This window comes from Trachurus trachurus (assembly GCF_905171665.1).
Source record: "Trachurus trachurus genome assembly, chromosome: 1".
NCBI lineage: Eukaryota > Metazoa > Chordata > Actinopteri > Carangiformes > Carangidae > Trachurus > Trachurus trachurus.
Genome location: NC_139891.1, coordinates 5,893,454 through 5,919,127, shown reverse-complemented (window position 1 = coordinate 5,919,127; position 25,674 = coordinate 5,893,454).

Sequence of the window (25,674 nt, the reverse complement as noted above, 5' to 3'; positions counted from 1 at the left end):
TCCGCAACCAATCGTAAAAGTACAATTTACATTAACAATCTATGGAATTTTACAGTACAAGTCTTTAAAGGCCGTTTTCTCAAAATTAGTTTTTCCTCAGAACCTACAGAAACCTTCCAGTTTTATTCCTGTCTATATTCTGAAGGTTTTTACAGAGGGGATTGTTGACATATCATTCACAGCCTGATCTATACAACATTTTATTCCTAAGAACATGGCAAAATTTGATTTTTTAGGGCTGGTGACAGTATTTTCTCATTTACAGAGTGATAAAAAGAGATATCCAAAATCCCCTCTGTAAAAACCTCTGACTCTAATATGTCAACAAAATAAAACAAGAATTTTGAAAGGGGCTTTATCCATTTTTCAGATTTCGGTTCTGGAAATGTATGCAAATTAGCGCATGTTTTATCAGATAAAATTTGACAAAAGTTGTAATACAAAAAAATATTTGTCTGAATATAAGTGATAAACTTGGGAAGTTTCATGGTGATATCTGTTTTGTTTTTTTACCCTATTCTCCTTTGTATCCCCTTAAAAAGTTATTTAAAAAGGCCTCTGATAGAGATGGACTACAGTACAGGCAAACTACCCATGGGGCCTAGACCAACTGCCTACCAACCACCATAACATGCAGTAAAGCTTTTTTTTTGTTTTGTTTTTTAAAACATTTTTATTGGTGCGTTTATTGGTGTGTTGTTGGGCCAACCATAGAGCCAGTAGCCGAGAGGAAAACCCTGCAAGCTGCTAAAGCGCTTCAGCTGGACTCAAAACTGTCTTCTCTTATTTTTGAAGTAACTAAACAGTTATTATGTTACATAGTTATTTTCAGTTGTGACCAGCAACAGAAGCCATGATGACATTAACTAATTTGCTGTTACACATATCATGAATGATGCTGCTATTACTGTCTGGACTAAGTGACTGCTACGGAGCATAGCACAGTGATGCTACAGTAACATGAGCTAATGGTCGTGGCTGGATTTTAACTTTATTAAATTGTGCGTCTCTGTGTTTGTGTAGTAGTGGCTTTAGTTCAATTTAATAACATCTTGCTCACTGAGGACATGAAGCCATGTGGGAGTTGTCAAACAGAGAGGCGCACACAGCAGATTGTTTGTGGCGTGCTGTTCGTGTTCATGGCAGTGATGGTTCCATATACTGTTAAATGCTATAGCAACTAGATAGCTTAGAGGAGATGCCACGCCTCTTTGAAAAATAAGAAAAGATAACTACATCACTTTTCTGTCATATGTTGGCTAATTTACAGGAAATAGCTTTTATTCAAACAGCTGATTACATGTTTAGGAACATTTGCGGCGGCTGCCACTTCAATCAGGAGAAATAAGAGGAGAAGGATACTTTGGTGCTTAGGCCTCAACGGGGAGTGGTCACCATGGAAACAATCCGTAAGTTTAAGGTCCTTCCCATTACAGACATCTTCCCTCAGAGTCTGATGCTTGTAAAGAGTAGAAGAGCTCAGGGATGGAGCATCATCATGTGAGGGAAACCTCTGAGGGTTGGACTGGAGATGGTCTGGGACTGAAGTGATGGAAGGCCACCATGTAAGGCTGCGACTGCGTGAGTGGGTGGATAGAGAGCAGTTACTTATAAAGCATCGTATTTCTGACTGAAGTTATACTAAACTTCATACAGACGAGTGTAATCTGGCTCTGGTGGTTGTTAATATATCCAAGCAGCTACTGCACTTTCTCCCTCCCTACAGTTTTGCAGTAATGGTAGTGAAAAGGCTTGCAGAGAGCCGTTAGGCAACAGTGTGGAAGTGCAGTCTGCTGTTACAATCATGTGTCCTTGATCAGTCTGAGACTGCCTGACAAAGCGCTTGGGGGCATTTTGAATACAGTTGCTATTGTATGAAGTGAATGTGTGCAGTTTAAACACCCACAAATGTAAGTGATCCAGTGAGAACAAGTGCTGTATTATGCAATACTAAGGTCTTCAAAGTTCAAGAGAAACAGGAAATATGGAGGGCCATTCAGTTGGATACAAATGGATTATTTTGGTGTTGTGTTAACTCTGACAAAGGGATTTTTCTTTGGTGTTTGACTATGGGAGAAAAAAAATCATAACATGAAACAAAAACCATAGCAGAAAAAAAGAAGAAAATCAGAAGCACACAAGGTCAAAGTTCTGCATTTCTGCTAGAGGACTAATTTAGCTTCAAGGAAGAAACAGAGTGAGGTGAGGACGAAGGTCAGCACTGCAGTGTACAAGGTCACCAGGACTCAGACCTGACAGTGCAGCCATTCCAAAACCAGACATGCACTCCACTTTAATAAAAGACACCTATCCAAAAGGTCAAATCACTGGCTACGAATATGGGCAGTGCTCCACTTTAAAATGTGGTCTTTTTTTCCATGAGAGTAAAAACATCCTCACAGCAACAGTGTTGGATGAGATGGATGTTTTAAACCCACCTCGAATGGTTCACATGGGTCAAGCTTGTCTGGACAGAGACACTTGCTAACAGAACTTTTCATTTCTACAGTAGGGAATGTTTTTTCTTCTTTTTTCCTTTTTTGATGGTCGATTAAACTGTTTTCTACGGGTATGCTTAAAACCTTAAGAGTAGGTTACATCAGAGAAAAGAGGTTTTTGCTTTTGGTTTACACTCAACCATTCATGCCTCCCTTTCATCCTGACGACTGTGATGTCCGTGAACTGCTTTTTGCAAAGAAAAAAAAGAAGGAACTGTTTGATGAAAGTAAGTAATGTTTTTTAAAAATGTTATATCTTTTTTTTAAACAAGGGCAACCTGTATTCATCAGAGCACATGTCCCTCGTTGACCTGAGGCCAGGGGACATCAGACCTGAATTGGGAATGCACTGAAAAGATTAATCACAGCAGAGGGAGGCGGGAGGAAGCCTCTGAGTTTGTTTCTTAGCAAGGGAAATAGAGTGTGATATGAATGAAGTTCTTGTGACAGACATGTTTTCTACTCAATATACATGTCAAAATAAGTAGACAGGAGGGATAGTGTGAGCCATGAAGATGAAGCATGAGAGAGAGGCAGATACTGAAATGTGCGCCCACCTGTGACGATTCCTGTGCCCCTTAATGATTTATTACCCAGGTATTGCCTTATCTCCATATCCGTGACACAGGTCCAGCCTGCCGTAAATAACCTTGTGTCCCCTCATTAGTAGTACAGCCGTGTCTCCCTTGGCCTCATTGGCACGCAACCACACACAAACACACACTGTCCCCCTGAGACCAGGCCAGCCATCACCATCATAAATCCACGGGGCGCAGTCGGGCAGCTAGGGATGGGCAGCTAATTATTCAGACAAGCAGAACCGGGCTTGGAGGTGACCCAGACACACAGAGCGGGAAACCCAGAGATACAGTGAGAGAGATACAGGCCTGTGGCAAAGCACTGTGAGTCCTCCTCTTGAGGCCTGCTGCTGCTCTGCCCACTTTCACTTCATTACTGAGAGTTAATTAATCAATTGGCTTTATCCACTTGTTGCTAAATAGAGTCACAGAGGGTCAGATTTTAGCACACGTGCTGAGGGGAAGGCAGGAACAGCCAGGACAGACTTTGACTCCATCGCAGGATGTGATTGGATGAGGAAGTAAGAAGATGAGGATGTTGGCTGGACTGTATTATAACATCACAAAAAGAAAACTAGCTTTGAAAAAGAGGTGTCTTGTACATTTTTCTTACAATTTTTCTACAATATAACAATATTTTAATTTGTCAAAAACAATCTGAGCACTGCTAAAATAGGCAGATTATTGCAAAGTTTTTGTGAGTGTTAACTCTTTTAAAGGGGAACTATTATGCTCCTTTTCCACAAACTAAAATAGTTCCTGGGTGTCTTAAAGACATGTCTGTGACATTTATTTATTGATGTAAATGTGGTGATTTGTGTACATAGACTACAGAGCCCCGCAGCACTGCTCCTCAATTCCACAATTGTTAGATTTCATCAATGAGACCAACATTTATCTCCTAAAAAGAATAACCACCCGGCGGTAAACCTCTAAAAAACATGCGGGTATGTTTATTAGCGATCGCTTTCTTCACCGGGATGACGACGGAGGTTGGCCAGCCAAAGAGCTCTGCAGACAGGCTCTGCCTGTGTGAGGAGCCGCCGCTGCTCCGGCGCTCCGGTGCTACATCGGTCCGGCGGTACGTCGCTGCTCCCACAGGTACAGCTTCAAATATCAAACATCAGAGTAAACTTCTAAATATGTTAAAACTTAATAAAGTGACGCTACAGCGCTACAACATGCAGGGAATAAAGTAGGAAGCAGTCCACTCTGCTATGACGCCAGCCACAACAGAGCAACATGGGAGGAGATGGGGCTGGCTGGACCATATACCTTGGCATGACCATGTAGGGGAGCTCAATGTAAAAAAAAAAAAAAAGTCAGTGCAACCGAGTAAAACACAGCGTGCAGAGAAATCCAAATCATCTAGCAGGGTTTACCTTCAAATGCATAAACCTCGTGATATGGCACTTCCACATCCTCTAGAACCATTATCCAACATTTTAAACATAGCTATAAGTCTGAAAAGCAGGAAAAGCATAATAGGTCCCCTTTAAGCTGCTGTAATAAACCACTAGATGTAATGTGAAAACAGTCGCTCAAAGTGATGAATCCACAGAGTATTATCAGATCTCCTGAGTGTTTTAGTGCCTTCATAATGCAGTGTTTTGGTGTAAGTGTTGTTTTGTTATGGCACACAGCTCTCGTCAGTGTTGTTTACTGCTAAAGGTTTTCTGGCAAAATAAAAAAAGCTCTAAAAAACACACAGTAGTCTACCAGCCCATCACCACATGACCAGACAGAGACAAAGTTAGTGACACGCTGATGAGAAGTGTGGAGCATTAAGCAGCTAAAGAACCACATACTTCAAATACTCTAGAGAGGAAAAAGGCTAAAGCAGGGCTAATGAGATGGACTACTGGGTGCCAGAAACCTCCAGAACAATACTGATCTCGCTCCATTTTTAAATGACAACTGTTTCCTGAGACATTTTGCACATCCATGTTATCTGATCATAATACGTTAGGATCCAAGTGTTATTGTGGGTCAGCTTGTGTCACAGCCTGAAGTTGCCAGAAAAATCAATTAACTAGAAGTCGTGAACCTTTAGAATTTTTGTGGGTAAATTTCAAATGAATGATACAGTTCAGATTTTTGGACGCATCTGTCCTGCCATCTGAGTGCCCATTGGTTCACATCCGTTTCCTGACAGTAAAAAAAAAGAAAGAAAATCAATTAGCTCTTGAAACCTGTTTGACTTCTGTAATCCATCACAGGGAGCATCAAGTCTGCATTAATTTTTTTCAGTTACATGATCGCTGCATGGTAATATAGATTGATCTGAAATGTCTGCACTGCATAATGATACCGTAACTTTGACAAAAATTAATGCAGACCTGGTGGTCACTGTGATGGATTACATACAGTAGCTCCAGTAAGGTTCAACAGTATGTTAAAGGCGTATTCCATCAATTTTATAATTTAGTAGAACTTTAGAGAGGGGTTCCAAATTTTGGGCTTAAAACAATCAAAGCAGGTATTGAACTGCATTATGGAAAGTAAAAGATTTTAAGATTTTTTTTAAATTATTATTATTTAATACGAGTAAAATTCAGGATTACTTTGAATTATGTAAATAAAATAATACCATTTTAATCTATTTTGCAATGTCAACCATAGTTGTTTTATTTAACCTTTATTTAACCAGGTAAAAAAGACCCGTTAAGATCGAGATCTCATTTTCAAGGGCGACCTGGCCAAGAAGGACGCAGCACACGTCGTCAACATACATCCATGAGATACAAATACATTACAATAAATAGGGCCACAGTACGAGGTAAAACAAAGTGCAAGGAGCAAGGGGGTCGTAGTGGCAAGGTCAGCAGAGGCACCGTTCAATTGATTTTTGTTCTCGGTCCTTTAGGAAACGACAGAAAACATTAAAAGATACGAGTTCAGACATTTTCAGTTCAGCCTGGAGATTGTTCCATGTTGATGGGGCGGCGAAACTGAACGCTTTTTTTAAGATACCGAGGAGAGCCTTATAGATCATAAGCAACCAGTGGGTTTCTCTCCGGGTGCTCAGAGATGGCCACCCAGACTTCATATATAGCTGTGAGGCGACCACAGCCAGTGAAAAACCTCAATACACTGTGATATACAGTGTCCAAAGCTGATATGGCTTTTGGACGAAGCGCACATGTACAACACATCTCCATAGTCAATGTAGTGTATTATCCACCTGAACTTTTTGCTCTAATATCTTATATCATCACCATGTATTATGTTCTTCTTTGTACAGTATGTGTTGTATGAAGGAAAGTGTGAATTGGTGCTTTACTTCATGGACATGTTTTGCTTAGAAGTAAACAAATCGAAGGCAGGCAGATGTTATAAGAGAGATAGACGCACATACATTTATAGAAAGTGTTCCATAAGGTGTTTGGTAACAGTGATACCGTAGATGAGACAGAGAAGAGTGACCCTTGTGAAATGTATCCTGGATGTGTGTTCTGTTAATCACATGTTTCCTGTGAGAGTCTTAACTAAGTTGATTAGCCTCATCTGGAGGATGAATGCAAGGTCGTAAAATTACATAGGCTAGATTCTGCCTCATGTTCATGAACATAGAATATGAACTGTGTATGTTAAACAGATACAGACAGAAATATAATTGATTAGATCTATAGGAAACATGGAATGGTCATGTTAATGTGCCAATAATAAGCCATATCTTTATGTTGGGAGAAGGTGGAGTTTTGGATTTAGAAAGTATATAAAGCTATGGTTTTGAGCCATAGGGAGAGAGATCACATCAATATACCACATCAACTAACGGTAAAAAAGTTGACAACACAAGCAATTTATTCACTCGCAGAGAGAAACACACGCGATTTCTGTAAAAGAAACCAAGCTTTAGTCTGAGTTTTTTATTTTTTTTACCATGTTTTCAATATGAATTTATAGAGAGAGCTCCCTATCTAAAAGGAAACCTAAGTATTTATAATTGGTGACAACCTCGATTAGGTTACCTTGAGCAGTTTTTACAGAGGATATATTTTAATTTGAGTGAGGAGCTTTTGAGAAAACCTTGATTTTTGATTTGCTGGCATTTAAAACCAATTTGAGACTTTGTAGTCGGGCCTGTACATAGTGCAAGATTAGAGATAATTATGGCACTACAAGATCACAAGGCCGCACAGTGACACTTATATTCACACCTAGACTTGCACACCAGACTCATGTTTTACTGTAAATCTGACAAAATGAAAGAGAAAATGCAAATGGGTTCAATCAGCTGAACCTAAACGCGGGTCTCACTGAGAATCTTAAAATAATTTAAGGCAAAATCCATAAATTTAGTTTTAGCCATGAGTCAAATCACTTACTTTCCCACCTGGTGTGACCACGCTCCAGTGGGTCAGCTTGAAAGGGAGGGTGTGTGTGTGTGTGTGTGTGTGGTGGAGGGTTCTACAGTCTCTGATTAAGTCATATACTGCTGCTCTGGGTCTGTTTTAGGGGGTGGCACTGACAGACAGGCGAAGGCGACCTGCTGTGCTGCAAGGTGCCATGGAATGGTGAGGTGGATGAATAAGTCTGTCAGTGTGTGTGTGTGTGTGTGTGTGTGTGTGTGTGTGTGTGTGTGTGTGTCTAGTGGACGTGATGAGCAGACTGTGAGTGGGCTGTGTGAAGTCCCAGCAAGCTTCAGCGCAGAGGGGCGAGAAGGAGAGAGGGAGAGGGGGTCAGAGATGACAGGCAGGGGAAGAGAGAGGCCAAAATCAGCTGAATGGCAGAAAAGACATATAGCATGACAGTGCCACTCTGATGCATTTTAATATGGCAGGAGTCGATGTTTTGGCATTTGGGGGGGGATGCATATTTATGTTTATACACATATTTCCAAGCATATATGACACAGAGGCTTTGACTTGCACATGAAAAGGGTAAACCATTAGCACTGTAACACAGACAGCTGCCTCCGTCTCTGCATCTATTTATCAAAACCTGTCACTGAAATCTGCTGGCAGGGGCTTCGCTTCAGCATGCGGCACAAATTCAAAGGAATGAAATGTATACAAAAAAGGTAGGGACTTATGATGCCAAGGTTCAGAGTTAGATGAAAGGTAGCCTTCTCTTTTATACTGTATACATACATTTATTTTACATATTTCAACCAAGTCATTTATTTGGATGTCTCTATATACTAGATGTTGCTGTATAATGACTAATTGTAACCATTCTATAGCACTTAATCAGTCCTGTAATTAATGAGATTTTTCTAATAATGATAATAATCATTATACTGTTCTTGTAAGGATGGTTAAACTTTTTTTGTGCCAATTTTGTACAATACAGACCAAATTGAGTTTTGGTCTGCACTGTTATGTAATTAAAGCAGAAGTAAGCGATCCGGCGGTTTTGGCTAACATCCTGTCAGCAGATGGAGTTAGCAGTCCCGCCCTCGTCCCTACGTCACCACATTCACGCGCATCCCTTGGCTGCACACAGAGAGGACCGCCCCTTTATGCCATTCTCTCTCCTCATTGGATAAAGGTTGTAGGATACAAGGAAAGTTTTCTCCTCGGCTTACAGCAGAGCAGAGTTACTGACAGACCCGTGTTTCAGACCAAACACTCCATATGTGATTGCTGTCGGAAGATATAACTATTTAAGACTTATATTAACACAAACATTCCGCTTACTTCTGCTTTAACACGTTATAATAAATTGTATTATATTCATGATCGTATTGACATTATTTGAAAGGTCCATGTCCTTTCAAGTTTATCTGCAATACATTCTAACTGTACGTTCACACCAAAAGCTTCCAAAGCGTCAAAAACGCCGGAAGTCAATTCATTTTCAATGAGCGCCCGGCGACACTGAGCGTCCAAAGCGTCAACAGGCGTTGCCGCGCTTCCAAAGCGTCCAAAGCGTCACCAGATGAGAAGTTGAGCCAGGTTTAACTTTAGGGTAATTAGCTATGACGCGGTTAAGCGGCAACCGGCGGCAGCCTGTCAGAATAGAGATGTCCGTCGGCTGCCTTTTTTTTCTTTTTTTTTTGTATTTCGGCTCCCCAATGACCAGCGCGATCGAACTTTGACGTCAGTCACCTGACGAGCGGCCAAAGCGGCTGAAAATATTTGCAGTTTTGGGAGCTGTCTTGTCTGACACCCACCCTCGAGCGTTTTTGACGCTTTGGAAGCTTTTGGTGTGAACGTACAGTTAGATCTCAATATCAGCAACTCAGCTGTTGACACAGAGTTGCTTTGCAGCTATACGTAGCTCAAAAATGTATTTCACTAAGTGCTAATATAGTCTCTTTTTAATGCCAAAAGTATGTGATCTTTCAGTTTTATTGCTTCTTTAATTTTAGTTGAGAATCTATCATGACTAACTGTAAAATTAGACTTTTCACAGAGGACAGGGTGATGACTAAAGGGCAAAATCCCTTTAGTCATCACCTTGTCCTCTGTGAAAAGTCTAACCCTAACCCTACAGTGTTGGGTAATGGGTTAAAGCAGCATTAACAGATTCTTTCATTGTGACCACTGGTCAGATTATGGCACTGACATGATCACAGCTCTATTGGTGTTACAACAACAGCTACATCCAGCAGACAAGATTATTATACTGGGGTACTTCAAGCCACCTGAGGGATAGCATGGTCAAGCAAGAATGGCCATCAACAACAAACCCACATGTATTAAATTCCTGAATGTCCCAAAACCCCAAATGTCCCACACCAGCAATAAATAACAAAGAGACAGAGAGTTCAGTTAAACTCAGTCCTGTAACAAGAAATGCCAAAGTGATCCCTCTGCCTCAATAAAATGTCTTCAGGCCAGGTAAATTCCCTTTTTTTCCCCACCTGAGTAACTCATCTTCCCAGCAAAGCGAATAGAGGGTGGTGGAGCCTGAGTGGCGCTGTGGAGAGTAATGGGAGGGCATTTAAGGTGCCCACTAGGGAGTTCAGGTGTGGCGCACCGGAAGCATATTATTTTTTGACCGCAGGCTGGCGAGATGTGTGAGTTCTTTGTTTGATAAGTTTATGTTTTGTTTATGCAAATTAAATGGATTCTTTTTATATCCAAAGGAAGTTTGCTCGCAAGACGTATTATTTTTGTCACAACTTAATGGACCAAGTTGCTTGAGCAGGAGCAAAGAAGACATCAGCCGAGGCCGCGAGTGCCACCAGCGGTTTCTGGTGTAGCTCCAATATTCCAGGTGGTTCAAAGCTTTATAAACCACAGGACGAGGGCAATAATTAATCCGACATGACCCGTTTGAAACGGTGCTGATACTGCAGCTACTTCTCAAGTTTACCATCTTGCCTCCTCGCCTGAACCATTTTTGTGTGTGTGTGTGTGTCGGAGGGCATGAATTAACTGGGAAGGGATTTAGAAACATGTTTGTTTATTATTTTTCCACACCCAAATGTATTGTACCCATTGTCAATGATAATAACAATGATAGTAATTAAATTATATGCTTATAGCCTATCGATTTCCATTCTCAGTCTGTAAAAATTCCTCAGTGCAATGGAGTGTTTCTTCTTCTTTTCTTTGTTTCTGTAGAGGGGCTCCTGTTTATTCCCTAATACATCCCACTCCTGACTATGAGAGTCTCAAGTCGTCATTTCATATCAAAGCATTACATGGGGAACAGCTACAAATGAACCAAGAGCAAGATTTTTGTACTAATGAATACCTGTCTTTATCATATGTCTTTGTCTGCTGCCCTCCCCTCAACATTTGTCAGCGCTTGATCCCAATGCAATCATGTCTGTGTTCTCCATGTCACAGCAGCTGGCTGCATTCTGACAACCCAATCAAGAGCACCAGCGGGAAACCAGTAGCAGCAAGCCACACTCAAAATGGGATTACAGACAAGTAATGGGGTCTATGTAACACAAGGCAAATCCAGTACCTCCCCTATTTCTGTAATAGACAAATCATTTTTGTGCTCTAAAGGATAATGCTGCAGCAAAAAAAAAACTGCCTTTTAGCTACAGATGCTGAATAAATCACAGTTATTTTTGTAGAAAATAGATCTGAAAATGAACAGATTGTACACTTACAGGTACAGTACATGCAATTTCTTATGTGGGTGGTGGGAACAAACTGTCACTGACAACAGCCCAGGAAAGTTTTGAATAAAATTGTCTCAGCTCCGTTAAAATGGCTACAACTTCACTCAGGGGCGTTTCTAGACACTCTGGAGGCCCCAGGCAAGAGGTAACTTGGAGGGCCCCCAGCCCCAACAGGGACCACAAACATTAACTGTTAATGAATCCAAAAATCCCAAGCTATTAATGATTCAATTCTGCTATGCCATTAAGTCTCATGGTAAAACGTACCTTGGCTACGTTGGTCCAAAGTGCAAAAACATAGAGGATTTACAATAACGGCTCTTAAATTGTATGACTGTTACATTTTTTCTGACTATTTTTTTTTCCTATTGTTTTGCGTCTGTAGCGGCCTGCCCTAGGTGGGGTTCGATCCCACAACCTCCCGCACCGGAGGCGAAGATGCTAACCTCTTTGCCAAGAGGTTGACAACCACTTGGCGGGTTGGTTAGCACGTCTTTTATGGGTGGAGTGAGTGCACATCCGTTACACGTCCAAGTCACGTGACCCTCAAGTTTCCGGCCGTGAGAACAAAAAACATAGCAAACATTTCTATCATTTTTAGTAGAAAAATCTATATTTTGAGATGGATAAAAATGCCCTTTGGTTACATTTCTAGCAAGAAATATATATATATTTTTTTTTTTCATAATATTTGCTCAGTAAATGTACATAATAATTCGCTTGCTTGTTGTTTTTTCAGATCCAGCCAGAATAATTTGAAACGGCAATGTTTTCTGCTGTCGCTAGGGTGGTTACAGTTTATATGATACTGGGTTGACTATTCACAACATTCGATGTACCCAGCCAGTGACAACATCAGGTTGTCACAGATATGGACCAATGTCAGCTGTCCCTGGGGGCCCCCTTCCAGCTCAGGACCCTAGGCAATTGCCTGGGCTTCCTGCCCTGTTGCAACGCCTGAGTCTTCACTGAAGCCTTCAACAAAACTTGGAGTCTTGGAGGGATGTTGTTGTAGCTAAGCAGCAGACTGCAAAGGCTGCACAGAAATGTATGTTACAGTGGGTGGATGGAAAATGGAGGTTAGACTGTTGTCACCCCAGGGGTCGCATAACAAATCCATTTCAGTGACACTGTATTCTATAGACTGTAGATGGATCTGCCAACTGTCAACCTCCCACCTCCCGCACCAATAAGAGGGAAGAACCAGGCTCATTATTCAGGACAATTAGCCAATCGGCTGGGTGTCCCCTGTCGTTTCTCATGGCTCATTTGGTCCCAGTCAGATGACGGTGCCATGTCCACTCAGGCAGCATGTCACTCAGGGGACCTGACGCAGCCAGACAAGAGAGAGGCGGCCAGCTTGAGATCGGAATATAGCCCTTCTTTTTCACTGAGAGTGTGTTAAAGCCTTACACGTATTCATCTGTACCTTTTCAGAAGTGGACACAGTTACTATTCAGGTAGAGATAACAAGACAATGAGATGATGATAAAATAACACAGAGCGTCACCAAGGGCTTGAAAAGGGCAAACTATAACTGCATATGTGTGTGTTGGGGCATAAGGCCATACACACACACATGCAGAGAGATGGAACTGTGCAGGCGTGACTAATCCAGTTAACACACTCCCCCCACCAGTCTGGCATGAGTGCATCATTCAGTAACCGTAAAGTTGGACACTCTGCTTGTGTTTGTGTGTGCACGATCCTGGCCATTTAATGGAGATAGCCTCCAGTCTGGCCTCTATTAGTTCATGGTGGTTCATGGTTTGTACAGCCGTATTTCAGGGTGTGGTGTGGGCAAATAAAAAGTGTGGGCTACTCTGTATCTTAAATTTAAAAAAAACAAGAGAAAAACATACATATTGTATATAAAATTGGTATTTTTCTGCTATATTTGTACACAGATGTAGTTCCCCTTCTTGTATCAATAAATATTTACATAGTATTTTGTTATACTAAAATAAAATTGAAACTAATTAAATCTGAAATATGAATTAATTGGATGTGATCTACAATTTAACTGTTGAAGAAACAGTCAACATATAATTAGAGATCTTTATGATATTTATGTCATAATTCCATGCTGACAAAATATTTTGTATAATTATGATTAGTAATGATTCACCAAAAATGTTTTTGTAGATGGTACTGTAAATAGATTTATGTATTACCATCATGGCAATATAATGGGTTAAAACAATACACTCAAGTTTCGCCTTAAAATGTTCACATCACAGTTGAGCAAATGAATTAGAGAGTTGATTGAAGAAATGATCTAGAGAGATTATAGTTTAACTGCCATTCACTGCAAGATGTATGTTGAGTAATACTCAAATATGAGGCTGTATCATCTGCAAATATACAGAGATTATGTTGCTCTTTGTTAGGTAAACCATTTGCCTTCTATATTATGTTATGATCTAATGTAACAAAGAGTGAGGTGATATGTTGTTAGATCACCACCTCACCAGTGGCTACTGGTCATTTACATGATGTAGTATAGTCTGTATCACTGAGTCTTTGACATCTAATGTCATTATAGGGGACATATTATGAAAATATCACTTTTTGAAGGCTCTTTAACATATATTTGGGTGTTTGTCTTGCCTTCTGGCCCCAAAATGTGAGAATTGACAAAACAATCTGTAATGTTCAGGCTTCCTAGGTTGAAATCCATGTGGTTTTACGGGCTGTCCCCTCAGTTGTCTTCCAGTGATGTAACTAGGTTTCGAATTTGCATAACCCCACCCCTACCTGGGACCGGTAGAGGAGGGGGGGCGGGGCAAGCAGTGGTTCATTTACATTTAAAGGGACAGGCACTGAAACCAACCGTTCTGAACAGGGCTGTTTTGAGAGGATGAAAAGAGCTGTGATGTTTGATCCTCGGGGTTTTTTGACCAAAGCATGTCACAGACATGTCTTTAAGACACTTGGGAACTATTTTAATTTGTGGAAAGGGGGCATGATATGTCTCCTTTAATGTACAGTATTTTGATGGTTAAAGGTTACAGTCATATGTGAAAGAATGTGGCTATCTAAGAATTTTTCCATTTTTTTCAAATAGCTGTAATAAACATTGATTTTAAGATAGAGTATTGCCATCTCTCATGAGCTTCTATGTTGCATTGATAACAGTCAAAGACATTGCACAAGAGTTTGATTCTTTACGACATTCTAGACAAGGATAACCTATCCATTAGAATATGTTGTATAAACTGTATTGGTCCCTTCCCATCCCTTCAACTCAATCTCTAATCATTACAAGACATCAATCAACATTGGAAAAGACTCCACAGACAGCTATCTCCCTTCCAATGTAACATGTTGTTATGGTTAGTTGCACAACATGATTCAACCCTATAAAGTTTACAACAACAGGTTTAGTACAGATTTCTTTCAAGCTTGTTTCCACACGTTAGAGAGCTGTTGCATAACACCTTTGATGGGAGGCTCCAGAAAGCAGGGTATAATCTGTAGGATTTATAAGCAGGTGAATATATTAAATGACTCCGGTTTCCATTAGGCATGTTGCACCAAATTGTTTATCGACCCATATCTCAGTGCTGACACTCCCTGATTAATGATGTTATTAAGGGGGGGAGGAGCAATGGGGGGAAAGATGACAGACTGTCGTGCGGCTGCCCCAAAACACTGACCATTTAATGTGTGTGTGTGTGTGTGTGTGTGTGTGTGTGTGTGTGTGTGTGTGTGTGTGTGTGTGTGTGTGTGTGTGTGTGTGTGTGTTTGAATGTAATGCATGTGGTATTGAACAAGTCCATTCCTCCATGTGTAAAATTGAAATTTTAATGTACACCTGATCAGACATTTGTGTTCATTGGCGCATTCATGCATTCAGTATGTCTGTTCATTTCTATTAACACGCTGGTTGGAATTCTGCGTTGGATGTTCAGTAAGACAGAGTGCATGTGTGGTGTGTATAGCAAAACAGGAGTGAAAAGTAGCCTGACAGTGTCAGTGCTTTGGTGTTTTCTCATTGCTCTGGGATCATTTCTCACATATTCTAGTCAATAACTGTGGGAAATACATTTTTTTTTTGAAAAATCATAACCATTCTGGATGGCACCTCTCGCCAAATTGAGGTGCTTTCATTCAGGATGACAATGATACTTTTTAGTGTGGTTAAGTGTTCAGTCGGTGATGTGAACAGCATGCTAATAATGTTAACCTCATGCCAAGGTTTAGAAAATGACAAGTCATAATCTAAATTTCAGCCTTTATGCTCTATTCTGCGATGATGCCTGCGACTCTGCAGAGGAGGCATTTTCCACTGCGGATGTAATGACACGGAGATGTCTCCGAATCAAACGCTGGGAGAGATCAGCAGACCAAAACTGTTGCTGCCAAAGCACTCTGTATCTTTGCAGAGCCACCACCAACATCACACAGTAAAGTTTTTTTTTTTTTATGTTGTTTTCCTCCTGATGCTCGAACCAATCCCCATCACTCTACCTGCTCCTTGTAGTTTCCTGTCCAGTCAGCCCAGCTTACAGACAGTATAGGTCTAGGTGACCTTTGAGCTGTGGCAAGCTGCAAGTCATCTGACACTTGTCTCATTCACATCTGCTCCAGGACCCACGGGCGGCTGATTTTGAGTGTATGCGTGCTTGGGCTTCAGATGCCATGTGTGTGTAAGTGAGACAGAGTGAGAGGGAGAGAGTGAGAGAAGCGGCCGTGCCTCACTACACCTACGACGGATCAGTCGGGGGGGGGGGGGGAGGAGAAAAATGAACTAATCAGCCTCTCCAGTGGTGGAATCTCACCCAATTTATTTCCAAGCTAACAGGCGTTGGTTAATGAGCTGAAGCAAAGGATCCTCTCTCTTCCTTCTCTCCTCTCCACCTGTCCTCTGCTGTTCCACTGGTGATTCTGCACACAAAACCAATTACTCCTCGGCGCATCCGTTCATGTGCACTCGCGTTCACATTTGTGTGTCCAATCACACATGTTCACAGTCTAGCCAAAAGAGAAGGAAACACACACACACACACAAAGACAATCAAACAAAAACATCTCCGTGCACGTACTCTGAGCTCTTTGTTTGGTCTGCCAATAACTAAATGTTTGAGAAAGGGTAAAGGCCCTGGTATTTAACAGAAAAGACCCAGACAGTGTCATTACCAAAAGATTTTACCAGACATAATATCTATGAGAGCCAAATTGAAATAACACTTCTCTGAATTTTTTGTTAAGGCCAAGGATGCTACTCAGACGCTCCCTTGTCTCATAGCTATGGTAGAAAATACATAATTTCCTTGCAGACTTTATAAATGCAAATGCAAATGCACTGTGGCACTTGAACTTTTATGCTCATGGCAGGACTTTAGAAATATTGTGAATATAAGCATTTGAGTGAACCTTGTTTTTGCCATAGCGTTGTTCCGAAATAAGTACATTCTCATACATAAGCAGTGGGAAGATGGTGGAAAAAAAATGTTTTCAAAGTTCACATCCCTCGAAGCATTGTCAGCTTGAGAAGTTCCAAAAGTTGCAGAGTTACAGTTCACTCTGTGCTGTGTCTACAGAATATTATGAAGTCAGCTGGTTTTCAGAATTAATTAATTCTAAACTGTGATCTGATCTTCAACAAATACAGTGACACGAACAATTATAATGTTTCATGTCTTTGCTGGACCTGCTCAAACATTCACAGTGCCGGTTGAATGAGTAAGTAAACCTTTGGATTTAATAAGTTGTCAAACTTCCTTTGGCACCAATAACCTTCAACAAGTGTTTCCTGCAGCTCTGTCAGACCAGCACCATGTTCAGGAGGACTTTTGGACCAGTCCTCCTACACAGACTGATTCTTATTACTTCTGGTGTGAACTGCTCTTCAGCTCATTTTAAAACATCATTGTTTTTAGTTTGAAGTCATTTTATAGAGACCATTGTGCTGCTGCAACCAATTTCTATTGAGCTTCAGCAGATGGAGCACCCTGACATTATCCATTAGTAGACCTTGGGAATTCATATAAAATCAACACCATTAGAGCAGCAGTCTACTTTATAGATAACTGTGGGCTGATTAATATCTAAACACTTTGAAATCACCTTTTTGACTGAGCCTTTCCAGCTTTATATGACTCAAGATAATAAGTCCTGGGTTTAAATACTTCTTATGTACTGTCTATAGACAGTCAATAAAGATAGAGGTAGACAGTGAATGCCATTCAAGAATTTCATTCATTCATTCATTTCACAAAAGAAAGACAGAATAAAAGTAAAATAGGAAAAAGAATATTCACTCTTTATATTACATCACCTCTACCTCGACTCTTATCATAATTACTGCAGCCACTAGTTGATGTCTAACAGCGAAACATACCTGGGTTGTAATATGATTAGCAAACTATGGAGTTCTTTTTTACAGGGGGAAAATCCCTAAAAATGTTCATCTAAGGCCCGGAACCTCACAAAGCGTACAGAACCTATATCACCATTTGACTAGATTTCATTCTAATCATTTTCCTTTGATGAAAATATTTAAACCATTTTTAGCCAGTGGGCACTCTTCAAGCTCAGCAGCTTTAAAATGCTGCACATACTGTGCAGGTACCACGTGAACCTGTTAACCTTCAATCAATAACTATAATACTTAAGGGCTCGGTGCACCTATAAGGTGCCAATACTATCGAACATATCAGTGAAAAAGCATTCTCTAAAAGTCATATAACTGAATGGTGAATGGTTTAGGTGACCTTTTGAGAAAATGCCAGAGGAACCTTTAAGCAAAAAAAAATTCCACATTCCTGGAACAGCAGTCCTGACGTTATGGATGAGGATTTGCAAAATCTGTGGCAGTGAAAGGTAGACCAATCTGGTTTTCAATGAGGGCAGTTAGCTGACCAGAAGCCACTCTCTCCAGCTGCTTTTATATGCACCAAAGAGATGACTGACTGTGAAAAGCAGCAAAAGACGGATATAAAGAGGAAGGCAGAGTGAGTGCACAATATTCTGTACTATGATTTGAGGTTTCTCAAAGAGGCCACTGTATTTTCTACAAAACAGCGAATGTGGATGTAATACGTAAAAAAAAGATACATAAAAAATATTTGTATTAAGCTTTTTACATATGTCCGTCATCTGTTAAACAGGCTTGAGAGTGGGCAGCCATCATGAAATTTAGAGAGGAGGATTAGAGATAGTGTGAACAGTGTTACACACATTTTAAAGAGGGGTAGTAAATAATAGATTCACTGTGCTCCAGTGAATGTTAATGTACAGATGGAACAGAATGATGTACAATTTTACCGGTATGTGTAGCCTATTTCAATAATAGAAAGGACTGGATTCTAAACTGACAAATGTGTTAGTTTGATTAAAAGTGACAGCATGTTTCTATGAGGGGGAGAAAAAAAGAAACTGTCAAAATTTACATCTGTGAAAGCACACATAAGAAAATGATCTCATGACCAAAAGCATATGCAGCAGAATTTGACTGCAAAGAAATTGATGTGTCAACTCTGATAAATCATTTCATGATTTCAAAGCCCCTCGAGGAGAGCTCAAATCGAGGTTACATGGACAGTTTATGCTATTTTTAAATGTGCGGGACGACTCTCGTGTACCCTTGAAATACACAGTGTTCAGGTGATAATAAGCAGGGAATGGTAGATGAGTTATTTCACCCCACACTCTTCGTCTTTGGTATCCTTTCCCTCCGTGGCGCCCAAACCCAACCTATTAACCGTGTGATTAAGCGCTTTAGCTTGCATCTGTCCACGTAATCTCGGCTCATCAGCGTTAACCTGGGATTGGTTGTCAAGGCTGTCTGAGTCTTGGTGGAAAAGGCCAAGAGTTCATGCCTGCAGGCACCGACACCAATCACTTGTGAGCACTGGGCACCTGCTTGTCATTCTGCAGTCTTTTCCTTCACTACTGTGGAAACCAGGCGCCCTTCTGGGTGCAGGGAGAAAGTCAGAGGGAGAGCGGTCTGTGCTGGCTCAAATCGAATAGCTCAATATTCCATCTGAGCTGTGCTTCATGAAGAAATCAATAGAGACACAACATATTTAAGCACATACACTGTTGACGCTGTGAAATTCCAAGTGATGTCTCTTGTGTTCAATACACACAATCTGATAGACTCTGACACAAAATCTCAGAATAATCTTTTAAAATGTGACCTTAGCTTTATTATGAGATTGTTTATTTTTTCTATAGCTCTGTGGTCTCTTCTGCTCTGCCCTATGTGCCCTTGTCTCAACTTTCATACTGAGACAAAAAGAGAAGCTTCTCTCTTAGAGGGGAAATGGCAGCAATTAAAAGGCAAGTGGCTTTAACAAATTCTGCATCTCTGAGCTGCTGCTTGGATGGTAATTAAGTCCTCCAGTGTGTTGCGGCCATTAGAGCTCCGAGCAACCAAATGAGGACACACCCAGCCCAGTGTGACCAGATTAAAAGAAGAGAAATCGGCCCCTCACTGCTCCCAAATGGCCGCCATCGCTTCTGGCAGTCCATCAGTCTACAATGTTACGACGTGAATCACCTTCCAAATCAGTATGAAAAGTGACATAAACGTCCCAGTTGGCTGCTTAACAATACTCATTTAACTGTGTTTACGCCAAGCTATTCACAAATAAATACCTTGTCTCAGAGCTTTTCAGGGAAAGTGTATACATACTTGTGAGATGACAAATTGCCTGTGAAAATATGAGAACAATAAATCACTTCATCACTTTCTTGGCAACCTCTAGCTGAGGAACAGATCTGAGATCACTGTCCTGCACAAGAAAGCACCTAAAAGTTCCCATGTGACCTCTCATGAACAGTGCTTTTGCAATTTAAGAAATATTCTATATTTCAAAAGTTTGGAGAGTGGTGTTTCATTGATTTCGTATTGAAAGATATAAGAGCAAAACTGTGAGAAATGGATTAGATGGTAGGGGTGCACACGTTGCTATCTTAAATCTTACAGTTGTAATCAACTCCAAGGCCAAGAGTTGGTATATTATTAACTTATAGTTTATGGGGATGCAGGTGGCCTGCTCAAAAATACATGTTCACTACACTGGCACATTCATTTTGTTGTATTTTCCCGCCGTGTGCTGGCCAGCCTATCCGGCTGCTGTCAGAGTTTAGTTGACATTTGTTGTTTATATCTTTTTTTGTGGACTAATGTTCCCATATGCTTTTATACTGATATTTCATGATGTTTTTATAGGTTTTATGTTTTGTATTTATTCTGTCTTGTGTGTGTTGTGTGGTATCACAGCGGGGAAGCAACATGGATTTCGTTGAATTCTTTTTTCAATGACAATAAAGGCCAGGCCATGCTTGTAAAAGAGATTTTTTTTATCTCAAGCAATTTCCCTGGTAAAATAAAGGTAAAATAAAAGGCAATCTTATCATTGGATATGGGGATGTCAACATTGTGGCCAAGTAGCTGCATTACCCAATGTATTATTAGTGCTTTGTCTGGAAAATATGGGTAGTTCACATCCTACATGCCTTCTTCCTGTAATGTTCAAAATGAAAATATGGTGGTTGAAATTAACAAAACAGTACACAAGCTAAACTAGTGTCTTTCCACATGATAGGCTACATGTAAGGAGTAAATAAACCCTTCAGGTTGAGAAAGGGTACATCCATTTGTTTCTCTCTTACAGTACAAATCACACACCTCATGATTATGAGCTTGAACATATCAGACAAGCGCAGTATCAGTGAGATTGAGTCCGGTTCATTCAATTTGTGCCATAGCTACTTCTGGACATGAAGAAATATGACGCAAAGCTACTTGGGGGGGAAGCAAGGAAAACCCTTTCATTATCCTGGTGTCTAGTGGTGTGGGAGAAATCAATAAAGGTGGCCATGCTGGATTCATCTGTATTCTACTGTGTGAACCTAATACCCACACATGGGGAAAGGAAGATGAGTGGGTGGTTTGAGGGGAAGAGGTGAGGGAGTTTCAGAGGCAGAGAGGCATGCTGGAGGAGAAAAGGAAGTTAGACATGGAGAGGTCAGAGAGTTATTTATGCACAAAGTTTTTGGTCCACTCAACACAGGTTTCAGTAATGGTGGAAAGTTGAGTGATTTAGATGCAGGTGACATACAGTGGCTACACAAATACCACTTGTGATCTGTGCTGAACCACGGAGGGAAACAAGACAATGGGTATAAGACTCGTTCCAAAGTCTAAGAGATTTAAATGGAGGCTAAGGCGTTTGTGGTTTTTATGAGAAACAAATCAAAGAGGAACATGAGACCGCCGGGGATGTGCTTGACAAAATAATAGACATTTCAATTGTGGAAGTAATGCTAACGAGGCACTTGTTCAAGCTCCTGTGAAAATCCACGCCCACACACGTACGTTCAAACACACACTCACACACACACACACACACATACACACACACATACAATCTAACAACCACATCACCTGTCAATGGGAGCCTCATTAAGCTGACAGGCGCTGGCCTCTCAGGGCAGGCCAAGACGTCAGAGTCCTCTCCTTCCTGTCATGACATGATGGATCTCTCCACCAGTGGCTGCCAAGCTGCCACTCAACTCCACCTTCCTGTGGGCGTCCATCAGGAAACACTCGCTAAGCATTCTGTTGATCAGCTGTTTTGTCTATCCACCATCGCCAGCCCCATCCAAATCTGACTCCATGTCGAAGGGACGGTCAGGATTGGCTCTCAACTTGCAAGTTCTTCCCCGTCACTAGCTGTCAACGTGTGAATGGACATATCTACATTGTACCAATGGACAACTTTATTTTCTACAGTAGCGTACTGTAGCTGTGCTTCAAATGTGAGGAATCACTCACACCTCCAGGTTGTTGAGCAGTTGATGTAGGTTTGGTGTTGCACACTATTACTATTAGAGAGTTAGAGTAAAGATGGAGACATCATACTACTTTTGTACTATTTTGTACAATACTGGAAAGTTGATAAAATCATGCAGCTTTAATATTATTTTAGAGATATTCTGAATGTAAAGAATTCCTTTGTGTAATTGGTTGCAACTTTATTAAACAGACTTAATTATTAAAATTGTATCATTGTTTAAAGTCATGAAAAATATTGGAACTATAGTTCCATTTTGATGAACTTAAATGGTAGTAGTAATGTACATGACACTATACAGTAGTGTCCATCATTTTTGTAAAGTCATTTTTAGTAAAATTTCCTCTTTTTCTTGCATTCCCTTAGAGAGAAATTTCAGTATCACACACAGATACATGCCTGCACAACCTTTTGGCTGAAGTTATTTGGTTTGGTTTGGTTTCTCTGTTTGGCATTTCATGTGTTAATTCTTTATTATACCTTATTTATATATTGTTTTAATTAGATGCCAATGATTTGATTTACTTAAAGTTGTACAGAAAAGAAAATTGAATTTGATTCCACTATGGATCTTAAAGCAGAAGTAAGTGGAATGTTTGTGTTAATATAAGTCTTAAATAGTTATATCTTCCAACAGCAATCACTTATATAGAGTGTTTGGTCTGAAACACGGGTCTGTCAGTCACTCTGCTCTGTTGTAAGCCGAGGAGAAAACTTTCCTTGTATCCTACAACCTTTATCCAATGAGGAGAGAGAACGGCATAAAGGGGCGGTCCTCTCTGTGTGTGCAGCCAAGGGATGCGCGTGAATGTGGTGACGTAGGGACGAGGGCGGAGACTGTTAACTCCATCTGCTGACAGGAAGTTAGCCAAAACAACCGGATCGCTTACTTCTGCTTTAACATTAGTGTAATAACTCATCTATCAGACGATGTAGCCCAAACTTTGTGCAAAATTCTATTTTATATCCGGGATGAAAGTGTGGTATTTTTTTCCCGCATTGGATAATGCAGGCAATGCAGACGTATACATCAGCCTGCTCACGATTCATCAGCCACTGATATTGGATCTGTCATCCGTCAATCAAATGTCTGAGACACACACACTCGATAACGACCAATCAAATGTGTTTTCCTTACTAAACTCGTGCGGCAACTCGTGGAAACTTGGCGCGACAAACAGGACAAATGGTCATTTCTGAACACTTTTAATTGGTCCTAAATTGTTTGTATTGTCTGTATTATCTCTAACTCACATGACACACAATTACATTTGGTTACAACTGAGTCCTACAGAAGGCTTGTTTGGAAAAGACCAGTAAACCATCACAATAGATCACAATATATACAAAGTTGGGGATGGTAGGAACAAACTCTACTTTTCTATAAATATATTGATTAGTTGACCTTAAAGAGGTTGAGCTAATGTCTGCAGAAAGATGGACTCAGTCTCTGTCTTCAGCATTCTGGCTTGATGTCTGCCATCCACATCTCCTAACTGCATTACTCGATAGGTTTTCTTTACTGAGATGTATTATCTTTGATGAAATACTGTCTTGTCAGCACGAGTGTTAAAATAACTCTTAAATCAGAGAAGGAGTGAAAGTTTTGGTGTCGATGGGAGAAACTGTCAACAGTTCATCAAAAACGACAGCGCTGACTTAGATGAATTCCCACAAGAGTTTTTGTATCTTAAAGTCTTCGAGGAGAACCAATAAACTTTCAGTGCCACTGATGATCGGGTCCGACTGGTTGGTAGCTGGACACTGATAAGGTGAATCAAACTACATACAATGAGTTGCAATGCCACTGTTCCAAGCTATGCTGTAAAAGGTCTGGAGATCTGTGAATTTACTGCCAACCAGTTTCACAAACTTCCCAGTATGTTCACACAGGAAAAGATGCCAGTAACAACAAGTAATATCATCCCTGAAAAGGAACTTGCTAAATGCCCCAACCTGAAAGATGTACACATTCCTCGTATCAATGCTGATGTTGATTTGCTGATTGGAACAAATGCCTCAAGGTTATTGGAACCGTGGGAGGTAATCCACAGTCCACAGTCAAGGGAAAGGACCCTATGCAGTGAAAACACTGCTTGGCTGGGTGATTAATGGAACTCTGGATGGAAACGGTACCACACAGTGTGAGAATGGCTACTCTGTTGTTACTGTTAATCATATTGGTGTTGATAAATTTGAAGAACTGTTGTTAAATCAGTGTAATCCTGATTTCAGTGAAAACGTCTCTGATGACAAGGAGATCTCAGGGAAAGGAGGATTGGTGAAGAGTTTGGTGCAACTTAAAGATGGTCACAATCAGAGGAAACTGATGCAAACAGGCCTAACAACCTCTCTGTTGCTAAACAGTTTGTCAGTGGGATCAAAATGAAACATCTGCAAGACAATGAACTGAAGCATCAATTGGAACACTCTGATGGAAAAATCTTGTGTCTTCTATGCCATGGAACTCGCCATCCACTAAAGAAAAACCTGCGTATTGTGTTTGATCGGGGCTGAAGGTATGCACTGAGCAGTCAGTCTCTGCAGGAACCACACCACAAGTTTGTCAGGAGTTTAACATGGTTTAGACAAACATGAAACAAATGTGGGAGAAAGATTTGGCTTCTTTATGAAGCAATTGATTAATGAACAGTGGGGGGTTGGTGTAATGAATGAAAACACAAAATAAAACCACTGAGTAACATTGGGACTTTTGTCTGGACTGGTTGATTGCACCCATGCACCCGTCAATATTGTGTATCAGCCACCGGATAGTCACTTTCTTTTTATGGGTTTGAGGAAGAGAAAGGCCACTTCATCATTCAAAAGAAAATGTAGTATTTTTTAATAATATTAAATATGAACCTTTGTCCACATGACTGTTTTAATTTATTGTCATTAGCAGCTAATATGCTGACACTAATAGGACATGGCTTATCTCGCATATCTAGAGGTGTGTAAGGGAAATTTAGAATAGCTGAATTAATCTCATCTAATTCTATCTGTCCTGACAGAATCAGGTTTTTTAACACAAGCTTTATTTCCATCAGTAATTTTATTAGCAGAGGCATGGGGGCCTAAAGGGTTACATATTTCAATTTCATTTGCAATGCATTTGGCCTTTGGGAATATAATGGATGTAAAAAGGGCTCCATCAGTAAAATCATACAAGTATAGGCTACCTCTCTACTTCTTTGTGGTCAAGTGTTCAACATGGTGAAGATTCTAGAATTGGTCAGTAACTGCTTAAAGTAGAAGTGAAGCAGTCAGCCAAACTGAAAACTGACATGTCATGTTTTACCGTCTCTGTCTAGCTGTCCTGAACTTTCATGGTCTGTCGCTGTCTGCCAGCAGAGGCAATCCAGTGAAGTCACAGGCTGTCGTATGACAGTTAAAAAAAAACTAATGTAAAATGCGAGACTAAACTTCAATTTTCATGTTTATGATTGATGTCTTAGTTTGACCATTTTTAAGTACACTGGAAATCCATTTAATGAATTATGTCAAGTTGTCCGAGTGCTTCATTTCCTCTTTAAGACTTTGAATAAGTGGTATAGAAAACAATTGTTTGTTAAGGCAATGACGCTTGAAAGATTTACCCAACAAATCTTCTACATTACAACTTCCTCTGGGTTGACTGAACTGAATAGTTCCCGGATGGTTTTATTCTGCCCATATGCTGTGGTTGAGAAAGGATCCATGGATGTATCAAATGTAAAATTGTTAGAATACCAAAATGAGTACTATACCAG